The sequence below is a fragment of the Manacus candei genome, unplaced genomic scaffold (genome assembly GCF_025592945.1).
Source record: "Manacus candei isolate 608988 ecotype Guabito, Panama unplaced genomic scaffold, ASM2559294v1 h1tg000005l, whole genome shotgun sequence".
In the NCBI taxonomy this organism is placed as follows: Eukaryota; Metazoa; Chordata; class Aves; order Passeriformes; family Pipridae; genus Manacus; species Manacus candei.
In genome coordinates this window covers 25,054,174-25,069,918 of record NW_026138053.1, presented here as the reverse complement: position 1 = coordinate 25,069,918, position 15,745 = coordinate 25,054,174, and the positions used below count along the sequence as shown (strand labels likewise).

The following is a 15,745-nucleotide window of genomic DNA, read 5'->3' as shown; positions in this document are numbered from 1 at the left end:
CACGGCCGGGGCTGCGCCCGCGAGGGACAGGGAGCCGGGCGGGATCTGTGGGACAGGAGCCTGCCCGCGCCACGGGGAGGCCGTTCCCCCGACACCGCCTCTGGTGGTGCGCAGTGCCGGAGCACAAGTCCTGTGAGGAGCGGCTGAGGGAGCTGGGGGGGGCTCACAGGCTCTTCTCGCAGGCGACAAGTGACAGGACAAGACGACATAGTCTTAACTTGCACCGGGGGAGGAATTTCTTCGCAGGAAGGGTGATTAGACGTTGGAATGGGCTGCCCAGGGAGGTGGTGGAGCCACCGTCCCTGGAGGTGTTTAAGGAAAGACTGGACATGGCACTCAGTGCTCTGGGCTGGGTGACAAGGTGATGATCGGTCACAGCTTGGACTTCGATGATCTTAGAGGTCTTTTCCAACCTGTAGTTCTGTGATCTCCCTCAGAGCACTGAGGTGCCAGGCTTTCCCTCAAATACCTTCCCTGCCTGCCCTGAGCCCACAGCGCCACAGAAGGGTCACCGAAGGTCCAGGACTGATCCATCTCTCACAGGGTTTTTCATCTGCACTTACACCTTAGATGGGTACCCCTAAAGGCAGCTCTACGCCTCCTGAGCGCCATTCAGCCCCACAGAAAAAATGAATCAACAGGCCAAGGCAAATTGTGTGAGGTTCAACAAGGCCAAGTACTGAGTTCTGCACTTGAGCCACAACAACTTCCTGCAGTGCTAAAGGTTGGGGGAAGAGTGGCTGGAAAGCTGGAAAAGGACCCGGGGGTGCTGGTCAACAGCAGCTGCACCTCGAGTGCTGTGTCCAGTTCTGGGCCCCTCACTGAAAGAAAGACATTGAGGGGCAAGTCCAGAGAAGGGCAACAGAGCTGAGGAAGGGGCTGGAGCACAAGTCTGATGAGGAGCAGCTAAGGGAGCTGGGGGGGCTCAGCCTGGAGAAAAGGAGGCTCAGGGGGGACCTTCTCGCTCTCCCTGATGGGAGGGTGGAGCTGTGGAGGTTCGGGCTCTGCTCCCAGGGAACAAGTGACAGGAGAAGAAGACACGGCCTCAACCTGGCCAGGGGAAGTTCAGGCTGGATATCAGGAGGAATTTATTCATGGAGCAGGTTGTCAGGCACTGGAATGGGCTGGCCATAGAGGTGGTGGAGTCCCCATCCCTGGAGGTGTTTAAGAAACGACTGGGCGTGGCACTCAGTGCTCGAGGTAGCGATTGGTCAAAGGTTGGACTCCGTGATATTGGAGGCCTTTTCCACCCTTAATGATTCTGTGATTCTGTGAAAGGTGTCTGGTAATGAGTGCACAGCTTCTGCTGGGCTTGATCCAGCTCTCTGCTGCCTGGGCAGGTGGAAATCCCAATAGCAAGGCCCACAGGGTGTTCTTGCTTCCTGACAGCAGCCCAGGGTTTTACAGAAACAAGGGCAGACCACTTTCTGCATAAGTTAAGGGACAGAGAATTAATGAACCATGTCCCAGAGATGTTTTGGGTATTGAAGGAAGCGTTTCCCCCAGTCCTAGCCTTTTGCAAGCCAAACTGAAAAGAACACTGTACGTGTCAACTCCTCAGCTTGGCCCAAAGTACTTCAGAGAGACAACCTGAAGTTCCCTTTAATTTCTCTTCCAACAACCTATGGAAATGGATTGCCTGCTTTGCATTGAGTAACTATTGTCTGCAGTCAGCTTTACCTGTCTAGGGTTAAAGAAGCAACTGGTGAAACACCAGGGCATTCCCTAAGGAGGGTAATCCTAAACCCAGGTATGGGAAAACGCCCAAAGAGATCAGCTCTGCAGCAATCCTCCCAGTAGGGACAGCAGAGTGAGCCCTGAGTGGGCTGTAAAACCAGTATGAGAGCTGGTTAAACTGGTCTGAGGGGAAAAAAAAGGTGGCTTCAGGTAGGCAGTGTTGGTCAGGAGACCTCCCAGGCATGCAGCAGGGTGGCAGGGATGCTGGGTGGCAAATATCCCAAAGGGAACACAGCCAAAACCAGCTCTGGATTTACTCTGGAGGTGCTGCCGAAGGGGGTGTGAGCTGTGGAGTGCTCCTCCTGACCTGCCCTCTCAAGGGTGCTCAAGTACCGTTGGATATTTGCCTCTGTATTTTTGCCCCCCATGTTGGGAAAAAAAAACCAAGACAGTCAGCAAAACTCAAAGTGTCTCTCTGAGGAATTTGATTCAAGCCAGGAAATTCAGAGGCAGCTTCCCTGTGAGATCCAGGTCAGCAGTCTTAGCTTTACAAGCTGACATCTGCCATTAGAGCCACTCCCATGATTTAACTCTTTGTTGCTGTTATTAAAAGGCTTTTTTTAAAATATAGTTTTTACAGTTCTTTTCGGTGTTTTGATCTGGGTTTAATTTTTATTTTATCCCCTGCTTTCTGTACATAGCTTTCTGACTGGTAGGTCTCAAGGACTAACTCCATAAAGCCATTGAAATGTAGCAATTCCCCCTGTTTTCAGTGGGAGCAAAAGGGAATTACTGTTATTTAGACCTTTCTTTGAACCTGGCTGTCGGTGTCTTTGTGCATCGTGTTTCCTATTGCTAAGAGAAAGGAAGGCCTCAGTTTCTTGTCTTCCAGAAGGATCAAAAGCCTTGTGGATGAGTGTCTGCAATGGACTTTTGGGCTTCCCAGGGAAGAACAAAGGATTAATAAGCAGTAGTATTGGCAATAGCACAACCACATTGTTCACACGAACTGAAATACTGGCTGATCCTTCAAAAGTCTTGCTGATGCCATTACTGACTGTGCTCCAGGGAGGAAAAATAACACAGGTAAAAGCTGTTAAAGATCAAATATATACCCACTTATGCCTATATATAATCCCCTACACCCACAACCCTGCCAGTGAGTGTGTCACCCAGCACCTTCAGCACCTAAAGAACAACTCCCTAATTCCTGAGCTTTCGGAGACTCTCTAAGTGAAGAGCTTTTCACTGCCCGTGTACATACTGAGCCACCTCTGGCTCCTGGAGATGTTTTTTTCCTGGGATTGCCTTGCACTACCAGTTCCATGATCACTCTATGCAGCCTAAGGGAAGGTTAGATGCTACTTCCTGGAGATACCTCTGTGTTGTAGCAGGAAGAAGGACATGAATAAAGTCTGCCAGTTTTAAAATTCTCCCCAGCTGGAGCAGGGATGTGTCAGTTATCTTCCAGTCCCTGTTAGCACAAAATGAGCTCTAAGAATTAATTTAATATTGTCCAAGTATTGGACAATAATTTAGAATTGTCGAAGTATTGACAACACTGTTATTAATCTCGATGGCAGGGGTGCAAGGGTGAAACAGGATAGATCAGCTGTAAGAGGCTTCTCCCTGTCTCCTCCAGCCAGCAGTGTGCCCTTGCACTGCCTCCAGGCTGGAATTCTTCACTGAAGCACAACTTCTGATAGGTTCAGGAGAGAGCCCTGGTGTGGGGACACCTGCACCCTCATGTAGCACACCCTTCCTAGATCCCTGCTCCCAGAGGATTGCTTGTGTTTCCTCATTTAATCTGGGTGTTACCCTTGTATGTCCTCTTAAAGGAGATATGTCTGTCTGCCCACAAAGGTGTGTGCAGCACAGCAAGGAAAGCACCTCCTGCCCAGCCAGCAAACATCACCCATTCCTGAGTGGCCTGAAACTCAGGCTGCAAACAAATCAGTTCCTCTGGGATAAGCTGTCTCCAGCAATAGTCCTTAGTGATTATTTTACACAAAGACACGGGTATTTCTGACAGACTTACATTTTGTAAGGCTGACTGTAGGAATCTGCTCCAGTTTTTCTGTATTTTCCAGCCTCCAAAGCCAGTCACTGACCATGTCCCAGGCAGCAAAGTACCAGTTCTGATCCTCTGCAAGGAGGGAGGACACACTACCTGTAGCATTAAAGGACGGAGCAGACAAGTACTGTCTATAGAAAAATGAACCTTAATATCAATATAAGATTCTGCTCTTATGGGTGCATAAATCCTACTTAATATAAGCCCCGAGTTTGTGACATTTATGGTTGCAGCTCCATTTACCTACAGCAGCTGTAGCCAGGATGCCCAGTGGCAGCACAGACCTGGAAATCATTTAGGATGCTCTGCATTGGTCACCATGCAGGGAGACTGAGACTTCTCCTGCACAGAGCAACTCAAGGGCCATCTGTTTGGGGGAAGTGACAGTCACCTCCCAGGCCCTGGGCTCCATTCCTGACTGCTGATGACTCATTAGGAAAATTACTTCTACTTCCATTTCTGAGCCACCACCACCACCTAATTTCCACTGGGTCTGTCAGTCCGTTCAGGAGCACAGCAACCCCTGCAAGCAATTGCCACCCTGGCTTGGGAACTGCTGTCCCAGAGGTCACTAGAGAACTTTATTAATACTCATTGCATTAACCTCCCAGCTAGCCAGTGACAGAAATGCCATTTCTCCCATTTTATAGCTGAGAAAAATGAAGCGTAGACAGATCCATCACCTGGTTACGGAGTCAATGGGAATTCTTAATGCTCCATAAATCTGAAAATTAGGCTGTCAGCAACTTCTCCTGAAGGGAACCTGCAGCAAAGCTATCCAGGAGCCCCAGTTCCTACCCATCAGGTACCATCCCTCCCCAGGATACTGAGGGAAACCTGGACACATCTCTCTGAATTTCAATCCCTGCAGTCAGACACACAGACATGATAATCTGGAGGGGAGGGAGGATGTTTTGAGAAAGGGGTTGGAACTAATTGCTCATGTAGAAACTCAGGTACATATCTGGTCATCACCTAAAGCTTGACTTGAAAAAATATTTGGTCATTAAAATGTACAATTTAGTTTAACTCGGGCTGCTTGGGATATGAGTAGAGCAGAAACTATGGAGAACTGGGTTGGTTGATTTTTTTTTTTTAAATTTCTTTTCTAGTTTAATAGTGCAGAAGCAAGTAGTGCTAAGAGGGAAGAGGCTTAGTGACAACTATTATAGTTAAGATTATACAGAGTTATTATAAAGAAAGGATTTTTTTCAGTGCTTTATGACACCTTTGCCACTTGCAGATGGAATTTTATGCCTCGGCCTCAGGCTAACTCCTAGGTGGCATAGAGTTTTTAAGCAAAAATGGCTTACCCACTTTGAGAAATGAAGAATCAGCAAACTGAAATATTAACATTTACTGCTGTGTTTAAAAAGCCCTGATCTTTTACAGAAAAAAAAAAAAAAACCAACCAAAAGGAAAAGGTATCTGGGAGAAAAGTCATCTTTACACTGCAAGCAGCTACATCATTCAGGTCTTCTGAAGAGGAATTTGACTTGATTAAGCTAAAATAAGACTGAAATACTGTCTCCAAAGTTTCCAGGCCCTACAGAGACCTGAAGAGAAATGTCCTGCAACTGCTGTTTCAATATGTGTGTCCTGAGGCAAAGCTACGGAGGAGCATGACTTAATTTCTGACCTACAGCAGTGTAAATACCTGATTCACTGCTCAGAACTATGAAATTCCATTTACAGGGGAAAAAAAAAGAGATACTATCTCGTTATTAAACACCACACTAAATGCATGTGCCCAGGGATAGAGTGAAGGTTCCCTTGTGGCTCGTCCTTTTCCTCTGAGAGCCTTTGACCTCGTATTAAAGATGGGCTTTGATGCCTGAAATGGAAGAAAAAAATCCTCCAAGCAATATTAGTATAGATAAGATAGAGAGCAGCTCTTTTAATGAAGGCCTTCAAGGTTGCTTTGCCTACAATGATATCTTGTTGTCCCGGTCCAGGTGCATATGTCCTAAATAAGATGTGTTTGCTGGAGTCTTTTCCTTGAGAAGACCACTAAACAAGTCTAAAGAATTTAGAAAATTCAATGTGAAGCATGAGAACAGGTTTGGTGACTGTCAACTGCTATTCTGAAGTGTGAGAAACTTTACAGCCATATTAAAAATCCATATTTGCTAAAAATCTTGAAAATCCTAAGGCATCAGCTTTCTGGGCAAATGTTAACTAAACCCTGTGCTTGGTGTACGCAGGGCCAGAGGTGGTTTCTCTCACACACAAGCTTGGTTTGTGCAAGCCCAGGTCTATCCTGGGACAGTGAAGCTCTGCTGAGCTCTCTGGTTCTCACACAGTGCAGTGGTGAGGCTCAGCTGATCCTTACCTGCTCCCGTGGACACCCCCAAATCTGGCCAAACCCAGCCCCTGCTGTCCCTCCCACCCTCAGCTAATACACTGTGTCTAAATACAACCATGATCTAATTAACTCCTTGTCTAAATGTACTAACCATTTTAATAAAGATGAATTTGGTGTCTACGTCTAGGGTGATTTCTCTCCCACAAAATATGATGGCACTGATGTAGTTTATGTGCCCTTATGGTTTCAAACAGGTCTATTTAGTGGATTGCAATTGGTTTTTTGAGCATTAGCATGTGCTGGTATATCCTGAGAACTCCCTCCTTTATGTTATAGACAACAAAAGTCATAGAATGGTTTGGGTTGGAAAGGACCTTAAAGACCACCTTGTTCCAACCCCCTGCCATGGGCAGGGACACCTTCTGCTAGACCAAGTTGCTCCAAGCCCTGTCCAGCCTGGCCTTGGACACTTCCAGGGATGAGGCAGCCACAGCTTCTCTGGGCAACCTGTGCCAGGGCCTCACCACCCTCACAAGGAAGAATTTCTTCCCAATATCCACTCTAGCCCTGCCTTCTGACAGTGGGAAGACATTTCCCTTGTCATGTCACTCCATTCCCTTGTCCAAAGTCCCTCTCCAGCTCTCTTGGAGCCCCTTCAAGCACTAGGAGGGCTCTAAGGTCTCCCTGGAGCCCCCTCCAGCCTCAACAACCACAGCTTTCCCAGCCTCTCTCCATAGCAGAGGTGCTCCAGCCCTCTGAGCATCTCTGGGGCCTCCTCTGGACTCCTTCCAGCGGCTCCACATCCTTCTGATGTTAGGCTCTCCAGAGCTGGATGCAGCAAATGATGTCTCACGAGAGCAGATCAGAGACAAAGAATCCCCTTCCTCACCTGCTCCCAGTGCTGCAGGGGATGCAGCCCAGGCACAGTTGGTTTCTGGGCTGCCAGTGCATGTGGTAGAATCCTGTTGGACTCCTCATCCACAAAATCCTTCTCCTCAGGACTGCTCTCAATCCATTCTCTGCCCAGGCTGTATTTGTACTTGAGATTGCCCTGACCCTGGTGCAAATCCTTGCATTTGACCTTGTTGAACTTCATGAGGTTCTCACATCTGTCTTTAGTCTTGCAACCTGTTAGGATTTACTGAGTGTCTTGCAAAAGCTGATGTTTTCTTGTAGCCCCAGCTTGCCTAGATCCAGGGTTTCTCTGAGCCATGTTGCTCTGCAGCATTTTTAGGGAAGTATTTGCCTGTTCTACGTGGTTACAGGGGCAGACCGGAAAAAGTGAGCTGTAAGATTTCAAAAAATCAAGAAGTGAAACACATCTCGAGAAATCTCTTTCTTGGTATTTTCAAGCCTGTTGAATGAGCATCTGAGGGTTGACCAGCCTGAGCATTCTGCAGTGCACTTTCATTGATTGTGATTGATTCTCCGTGTGCAGACCAATGGGCTTTGGAAAACCAGGATGAGTCCTGGGGTCTGACTGTTATCGAAAAAATAGAGGAGAGGCAGCATCAGGTGTCAGGACTTTGGGGGCACCAAAAGGCACTGATTGCCTTGAGCAGCTTCACCTGGGACCTGCACCCACACACCCTCTGGCAATTGGCCCAGGCACTGTATTTAAGGTCATCCTTGAATGCCTCTGTTTTTTTGGGATGTAGGGCAATGGTGCCTCTCTGTGTCTGTGAGTGGGACCTCATGCTTGTGCAGTCTGTTCTCCAGTCCTACCTCATCTTTTTCCTAGATGGACCTTGGGCCTTACTCCTCTTCTGTGCCTGGGTGTGTTGATGGACCCTGTTGCCAGCAGCCAGCCCTGCCTCCTGTGCTCAGGCTGGACCCTTCTTGGTGAGTGTCCTGCAGTGCTGGGGCCACCCTTGGCTCGTGGCTTGTTGTCCTGTATGGAGCAGCCCACTGATCCTTGGCTGCTTCCCCTGCCTGCTCTGGTTTTTCTAAGTGGGTGGAGGGCAGGCGACAGGGGTTAGTGCTGCAAGGACCCCCAAAAAAGTCAGCTGCTTGTTTTGGGTAAGCTGTAGATGGCTGGCAGAAGTTCCTAGAATCCTAGAATTGTTTGAGTTAGAGGGAACTTTGTCATCTCATTTGAACCTCCCTGCCATGGGCAGGGACACCTTTCACTAGCCCAGGTTGCTCCAAGTCCTGTCCAACCTGGCCTTGAACACTCCCAGGGATGGGGCAGCCGTAGCTTCTCTGGGCAACCTGTGCCATTGCTTTACCACCCTCATGGGGAGGAATTTCTTTCTTATACCTAATCTAAATTGCTCCTCTTTCAATCTAAAGCTATTTCCCCTTATCCTGTCACTCCATTCCTGTGTCTGAAGTCCCTCTCCAGCTCTTTTGGAGCCCCTTTAGGTGCTGGAAGGGGCTCTAAGGGCTCCCTGGAGCCTTTTCTTCTCCAGTTTGGATAGCCCTAACTCTGTCAACCTGTCTTCATAGCAGTTTGTGGTGGTTTTTTTTTCATGTTTCCTGGTACCCTTAAATTAGTGCCCCAAGAAAAGTTCAGTGACCTTGTCACCCTCTTTGAGCTGCTGCAGGAACTCTGCACTGCCTCACTTGCCCTCTGCCAGCCCCTACCCCCTCAGCCCTGCAGGGCACAGCGTGGGCTGTCACGGCCAAGGAGAAGCTGCCCTCACTGGGACAATTCTCAGCTCGGGAGCTGACCATACCTTCATGGCAGCAGCACCCTAAAATGCTGGTTTAGCACCAGGGCGATTAACCTGGAGTAGGGAAATCCCTCAGGGGAGGGGATGGGTTTGGGAGCGAGCTACTTCTCACTACCGGCGCTTGCCATCAGAGGGCAAGCTCAGCCCAGGCGAAGATGCTGCATACCCGGTTAGTGCAGCTTGCTGCTTCCCAGACTCATCTCTGCCAGGTAATGACAAAGGCGAGAGGCCATTTACCATCCCACTCGCAGGGGACAGATCCAGCTTCCCATCTCTTCGTGCTGCCGGGAAAGGCTCTGCTCTCCGGTTCCCTCGAGAGCAAATCTCGCTTTGCAGGAACGCCCTGGTGAGGATGATGCTGCGAGCTCCAAGTCAGAGCAGTGTAATACAGAAGAGATTCTCAGAAAGCACCAGGTTTGGGCTTTAACATCCCAAATACTAAATAACCTTCCTCCTCCAGCGGAAACGGTATTTGTGGCTGAAAACAGACTTTGAGCAGCATGTGGAAAAGCTGTGCTGGTTGGTGCTTGCTTTGTCTCCAGCATCTTCCTGCTCTCCAGAGCCACTAGTGAGTGGGGCTGAACAACCCCAGCAAAACCAGTGGCATTAAGGTAACCTCTGTGGGAGTGCTGCCCCTCAAGTGCTTCAGATACATCCTAGAGGAGCGAAGTGCTGCAGCTCTGACCTCTCCCAGGAGCCTCACGTGCTGGCATGTGGGCCTGGCTGCCAGCACAAGCCCCTCCATGCTTCCCAAGGCGTTTGGTGAGGATTTACATTTTGCCAGCTCTCCCCCTTTGCCTCTTCCAATGAATCTCAGTCTTAATCCACACCCCCCTCATAGCCAGAGTCTTCCTTTAAAAGGCCTTATGCTGGAGAGCTTTTCAGAGGGGAATAATGAACCAGACGCTTTCCCGGTGTCTCTCTTTGTTTTTTACAGCCGTGGGTCTCCCCTGAGGACAGAGAGCTCTTTGTGCTGCACGGGGTCCTCTTACAAAAGGGGGCTTGTGAACAGAGCATCCTCCCACTGGGTACCACACCACAGGGATTTTTTTTTTTTCCACCTGCCCTCCTAGGCATAGCCAGTGTCAAAGCTCTTTCTGCATGTGAGGGACTGAGCCAATAGCTTTAACCTTGGAGATTCATGATGCATGTGTGTTGGATTGCTCAGTGCCATCCTGCTGCCCACCCTCTGTCTAGCTGAAGGGTAGATGAAGGGTTAACCTGTTTGTCATCATCTCCCCTGCCCGGTTGATATTTGGAGTGAAGCCACATTTCAGTCTCTAGATGGCTGATAATTGAATAAACTCTGCATCTTGAGTGAATTTAAAACCAAGACAGGAGCTCTCCCCATCAGAAGTCGATATGCTTCCTCTAGCAGGGATTTTTGTCTGGAGTTAATGCTGCAGCTGCCTCTTCCAGGGGATGAGGATATGCTTGGGGGCAGTCAATTTTTGCCTGTTTTGAGTCTCTAAATTTAGTCTCTATGTGCATAAAGGAGATCCCTATTTCTATTTCTTGCTAAAGGTGAAATCTAGGGCTACAGCCTCAAATGCTCTGAAAACCATTAAGCCTTAAATACCTTAGTGATGGTTTGGTGGTGTGCAGGATCCTTGCCCAGGTAACAGGGAAAGAAAGGCATAGGGTTGCAAATACTGCTCAGGTGCCTGACTGTGCTTAGATCATGGTGTGGGTGGAGGAAAGCAATGTGATGCACCTAATTGACATGGTAATTAAATATTGGATACTCCTCATGTACCCTTGCAATGAATCACTCAGTTTCAGGTGGCAAACTTTCTCACTGTCAATATACAGATAGACTATGGACCTAGAGAAGGCTGTTTCCTGCAAAGCTGAGATTGGTGATTTTTCTGAGCTGTGTAAAATATATTTGCTTTGGTCCTTCTTTGTGTTCACTGTTCAATGGTATTCAAACAAATGCCTTTGAGTCTGGGAACCAGCAGCTTTTTGGCACGTGTTCATTTTGCAAACAGGGGCGTTCACACCAGAAATGTGGTTCTAGGATTTCATAGCCACGTGGTGGGTAGGCAGGGATGCACTGGGCAATCTGTGCCCCATCAGAAATACCTGGCACTGCTTGTGTTTCAAACTTCACTGAGCAAAATAATTGCATGGAGCTGTTTGCTGTCAGTCTGCTGCCTGCATGTTATTAATAGGAGAGATGGAATGAATAATTAGGACTAATGACTAAATTAGAGAAAGTTGTTGTCTGTTCATGAATAGTTTGCAGAGAGGCAGTGTTCAACAATTAAAATGATCGGCAAAAATGATTAATTCCTCTTTGCAAATGTGCTCTCCATTATGCCAAAACATAAACACCCACACCTGGCCCAGTGTCCAGACTTCAGCTTTCCCCAGCCCCATTTTGGCACCCAAGTTGGTGTGATGTGATTACCGGAGGTGCTGGGGATGCCCTGCCCCATTGAACTTCCCTACCTGGCTTTGGAGCTGCGTGTCTTTAGGAAAGCAGGGGCACCAATCTGAAGTCTAAATCATGCTCTGAGGATCACAATGAGTTGTGTTGGAAGGGACCTTAAACATCACTTATTTCCACTCCCCTGCCGTGGGCAGGGACACCTTCCATCAGGTTGCTCCAAGCCCCACCCAACCTGGCCTGGAACACTGGCAGGGATGGAGCAGCCACAGCTTCTCTGGGCAACCTGTGCCAGGGCCTCCCCACCCTCACAGGAAAGAATTTCTTCCTAATATCTAATCAAACCTGCCTTCTGCCAGTGGGAAGCCATTCCTCCTTGTCCTATCTTTACATGCCCTGGGAAAATGTCTCCATTTTTCTTATAAGCCCCCTTTAGATAGTGAAAGGCTGCAATAAAGTCTCCCTGGACCTTCTTTTCCAGGCTGAACAACCACAAATCTCTCAGCCTTTCCTCAGGGGGGAGGTGCTGCAGCCCTTGGGTCACTTTGGTGACCCTCTAACAGGTCCATAGTCTCCCTTGTACTGGGGACCCCAGAGCTGATAGGGTGTTCCAGGCAGGGTCTCACAAGAGCAGAAGGGAACATCATTTCCAGGCCCTGCTGGCCACACTGCCAGGGATGTACCCAGGACACAAGAGGCTCTCTGAGCTGTTGTGAGTGCACATCACCCTCTGATATCCCCAAGTCCTTCTCTATAAGGCTGACCTCAGTCTGAGTCTGGGCTCCTGTGTTGGATGCTGGCAATCAGTTTGTGGAGGAGATGTTGTGGGAAGTGCCTGTTCCTGGCAGCAGGATCCAATCTTGCTGCTGAAGCACCTCCAGGGGAGTTGCTAAATGAGGTTTGCCCTGTGTATGGGGTACCCTGCTGGCTGAAGGTGCCTGGTCCTTCCTCATACAGCAACTGTGGAGGATAAAGTGTGGAAGTGGATCTGGAGACCTGCAGGAGTGTAGGTGAGCACCAACCAAGGGGTAGGGTTCACTTTACCTTCAGCCACCCAAAAGCTAGTTATTGCAGCAAAAGCTGTTGTCCAATATCCCTCAATGACCAAAGGGCTGAATGAACAACTGTCTGAGACTCATTCATCCCATCTTGTCCTAAATACCTGGGATAAATCAAGCTCTGGACTGAACTTTAGCTTGTTTTTTTTGCTCACCAGAGAGGAAGCCTGGATGATTTTATGGCTTTACACAGCCAAGCAAGCCAACCAAAACCTTACAGGTATCTGATGTGAGGTGGATTCAACCTGAGCATCACAGGGATTTTCCATCGAACCACCCAGGTGACGTCAGGTATCCAGGGCTCTTCTGAACCTGTAAAAGCCCTGCCTAGACTCCACCAGGCTGACTGATGTCAATACACCAACCCTCGTGCACCCTTCCTTCTCCTCAACCACCCTCTGCCCACCAACCCATTTTTGTTGAGTCTGGTTCTCACCAAGTCTGAGGCCCTGTTGAAAAAGGTCTGCCTACAAAAGTTCACTTCAGATGTTTAAATCCATTTGTTTCCAGACAGGAACCATACGCGGGGTGCTCACTGTCCCGAGAGCTGTTGAGCCAACTAATTTTGTGGTGGGAAAGCCTGCCAGGCTGAGGGAATTCTGTGGAACACATTCAGAAAGCAAATGATTGATTCATCATCAGCAGCAGTGGAGAACTGATTCCAGGAATTGCGTGTGCCAAGCTGAAGCCTGTCGAAGCCAGGGAAAAGGCATCCTTGAATTCAGGTCATCAGTCAGTGCTGGGAAATGCACGGAGGCCCTGGTGCAGGAACACTTAACTTCCAGTGCTTGCTCAAGCCCAACTAACCTCCGTTAACGTCAGCTGTGATAAAATTAAACATGAGGTCAAGATTTTGGATAAGAACGGTTTATGGCCCGGAGGCTTACGTGGAGAGAAGGTCAGGCCAACGAGCCAGGGCGTTTGATACTGAGGAATCTAATCAAGAAGCTCCTGCGTAAGCTGCGGCGTGAATCAGGGAATAATTCGGGATAACAGGCACATCTGAGTAATTCGTGACCTATCGGCAGACGATGCACCCGGACAGGCATCATCCATCAGCGGCATTATTCCTCGCAGAGGTCTTCTTGGAAGGCTTATGATGTCTGTTGGTGGCTCCACCTGAGGGGGGGGGGGGTGCTCACCAAGGGAGAAGCTGGGAGCAGCTGGGATTGTGAGGATACCCCAGCCCACATTGCTGCCCAGGGGCAGAGCTGGTCCTTCACCCACCAGTGGCCCAAGAGCTGTGATGTTTTAGGCAAAGAGGGGCGTTCAGGTTTTTCAGCTTTCCTTGGGAAGAAAGGGATCAATGTCAGGTGTGTGTGGGGTTACTGTAGACCCCGTATCCTGTCCTTGCTCTGCCACACCAGTCCCATGTAACCTAGTTTAGGTGTGCTTTACAATCTGCTTTCCCACCTGAAACATTGGTGTATATATCTGCTTTCAGCTCCCAGCATAGTCTGTGAGATTCATCAACTATATTCTGGTGTTCACCAGGAGTCATATTGGATCAGTCAACACCCCATACACTGGAAAATACCTAGCTTGGACCTCTAAAACTGGGAGTTAAAGTATAAGACTCAAAACCTGGAGAAAACCTGGCTTTATCATCTCTATTCATCACAAAACAACTACTCTAAGAGTAAGCACCTGCCTTCAGTGATGTGTCACCAAGTGTAGCTGGAACCAGAATCTATAAAAGATCAACAAAGAGAGTGTCTTCACTATTTGAATCATCAGCATCAGGCCTGTAGGTGCTAGAATAAGGAAGAGAGAAAGAAATCTTTTTTTTTTTTTTTCTTGTCATGGAAAGGGAGGCAGCATGTCAGGTTCCTGCTGGAGTTTGGCCAGGGCCTTGCTAGTGCCAGGCTCTTGCAGAAGGTGTGAAAGGACTTGCAGGCTTCCTGCTCACTCTCTCCTTCTGTGGGATGCACCAGCACAGCCCCCAGTCCAGGGTGATGGCACCAACAGGATGGAGCATTTTGCTTTTCCCCGAAGGGCTCTCACCTTGCCTTGGAGATGGGAAGCAGCTCAGAGCAGTACAGAGCTCTCCAAACTCACCCCAGCATGTGACCATGGACCCATTTTTCGTGCATTGTTTGTGCATCATTGGTGCTTTGAAGCCTCCTTCATGGGGACTGTGCCCTGCCCCTGCTATCTGGCATCTGCACCCATGCCCCAGCGTGGCAGATAGCCATTGAGCAGCTTCCACTTAGCTTGGAGAGTGGCTATAAAAAGAGCCTGACAGGATCAAATGCTAATAGAGAGGTTTTCTGAAGGTTGAAAGTGATCTGCTTGAGGGCATTCGTGACTGGGAGATGCCAGAAGAAACTAAATAACCAGTGCATTGTGGAGTAAATAATTGGATTTTAAATATTCTCTGGGAAAGAATCCTATGGGGAGGCAGGGGGGAATACTCTGCTAAGTGCTTGGAAAGCTGTTGCTCTTTTAAATCTTCACTTTGCTGCAACACATATAGAGAATCATCATCCAAAGCTACAGATGGCAAGTGGGGGATTTTCTTCTCTGAATTTTTCCATGAAGCTTCAGCACCCACAGCATCCAGCCCCATGGTGTGGAAAACCATGTCCTGCTGCTTGTAATCCTTTGATTCCCCCCCATTTTTGTGTTTGGAGGGGCAGCAAGGAATCCTCTGGACCCTCAGTTCACATCCCTGAGTATTGTCCCTCCCCACAGTGGGCAGGAAGGTCCTGCCAGCAGAGCTACAGCTGCCTCCCACCCAGCTGCAGCATGAAGCAGTGCCCATCTGCCATGGGGTAGCTGTGTGTCAGTATTGGCTTCTGAGGGTTAGCTCAGTGCAATTCCACAGGAAACATGACCTCTGGGAAGAGGTCTGCAGGTAGGCCTTGCTCTTTCTGAAATGTGGAGGAGAATGTCTGTCAGTACTGCTGTTCCAGGTCAGGGAGTGAGAGCTGTAACATCAACAGGGCAAGCTGGGAGCATCAAATTGCTCATTCAAACCCTGTCAGCACCTGTGTCCTCACCCTGGGTGAAGATGACTGCCCACATGAACATCACCCATGTCACTGGAGCTACAGGGCTTTACTCCTCGAGAGCATCTGAGTCCAGCTGTCCCAGTTTTCAGTCCATGCTGGTGGATAAAGGCTCTATCTCCACTGTTTTCTTTTGCAGGATAGATGCTGAGCCAAAAGTGGCTTCAGCCCTGCTGGCATCCACAGCAGCTGAGCCAGGCAGCCTGTTTCTCTGTGAGTCTGTCAGTGGGAACGTGGACCACACATCTGTGGTTACACAGCTCTTGGAGCAGAACTGATTCCAAACCTGCTGAGTCTGAGCACAGGTGTGGATCTGGCCCTGAAAAAGCTGTGCAGACATGTCTTTGGGAAGAGCTGTCTCAGATCATCCAGCCAAGCATCACCAGGCAGCCTGGGGACCAGAAAGCCCCGGCTGTCCTGTATGTGGTCGCCATCCTTGCCATTCCCATTCTTTCTCCCCCCATTTCTCCTCTCCACTAATGCATCCAGCACATAAAAGTGAGGTTTCCGAAAAGGTCTCTGAACCCAAAGAGACATTGGGGAGATGGACAGA

The 15,745-nt window shown here is 49.0% G+C and overlaps 1 long non-coding RNA gene across 3 annotated transcripts; it reads left to right on the top strand.

The window, feature by feature from the left end:
* The first annotated feature begins 11 nt into the window (after positions 1-11).
* On the top strand, positions 12-5,269 carry LOC127474306 (uncharacterized). 3 transcript variants are annotated; one of them, XR_007905801.1, is made up of 5 exons: positions 12-132; positions 2,570-2,763; positions 3,768-3,875; positions 4,402-4,556; positions 4,995-5,269. It is a non-coding gene; the product is annotated as an uncharacterized LOC127474306 (long non-coding RNA). The 3 variants fall into 3 exon arrangements; XR_007905800.1 differs by having other exon boundaries at positions 12-106; positions 3,768-4,556; XR_007905799.1 differs by having other exon boundaries at positions 3,768-4,556.
* Positions 5,270-15,745: the final 10,476 nt, after the last annotated feature.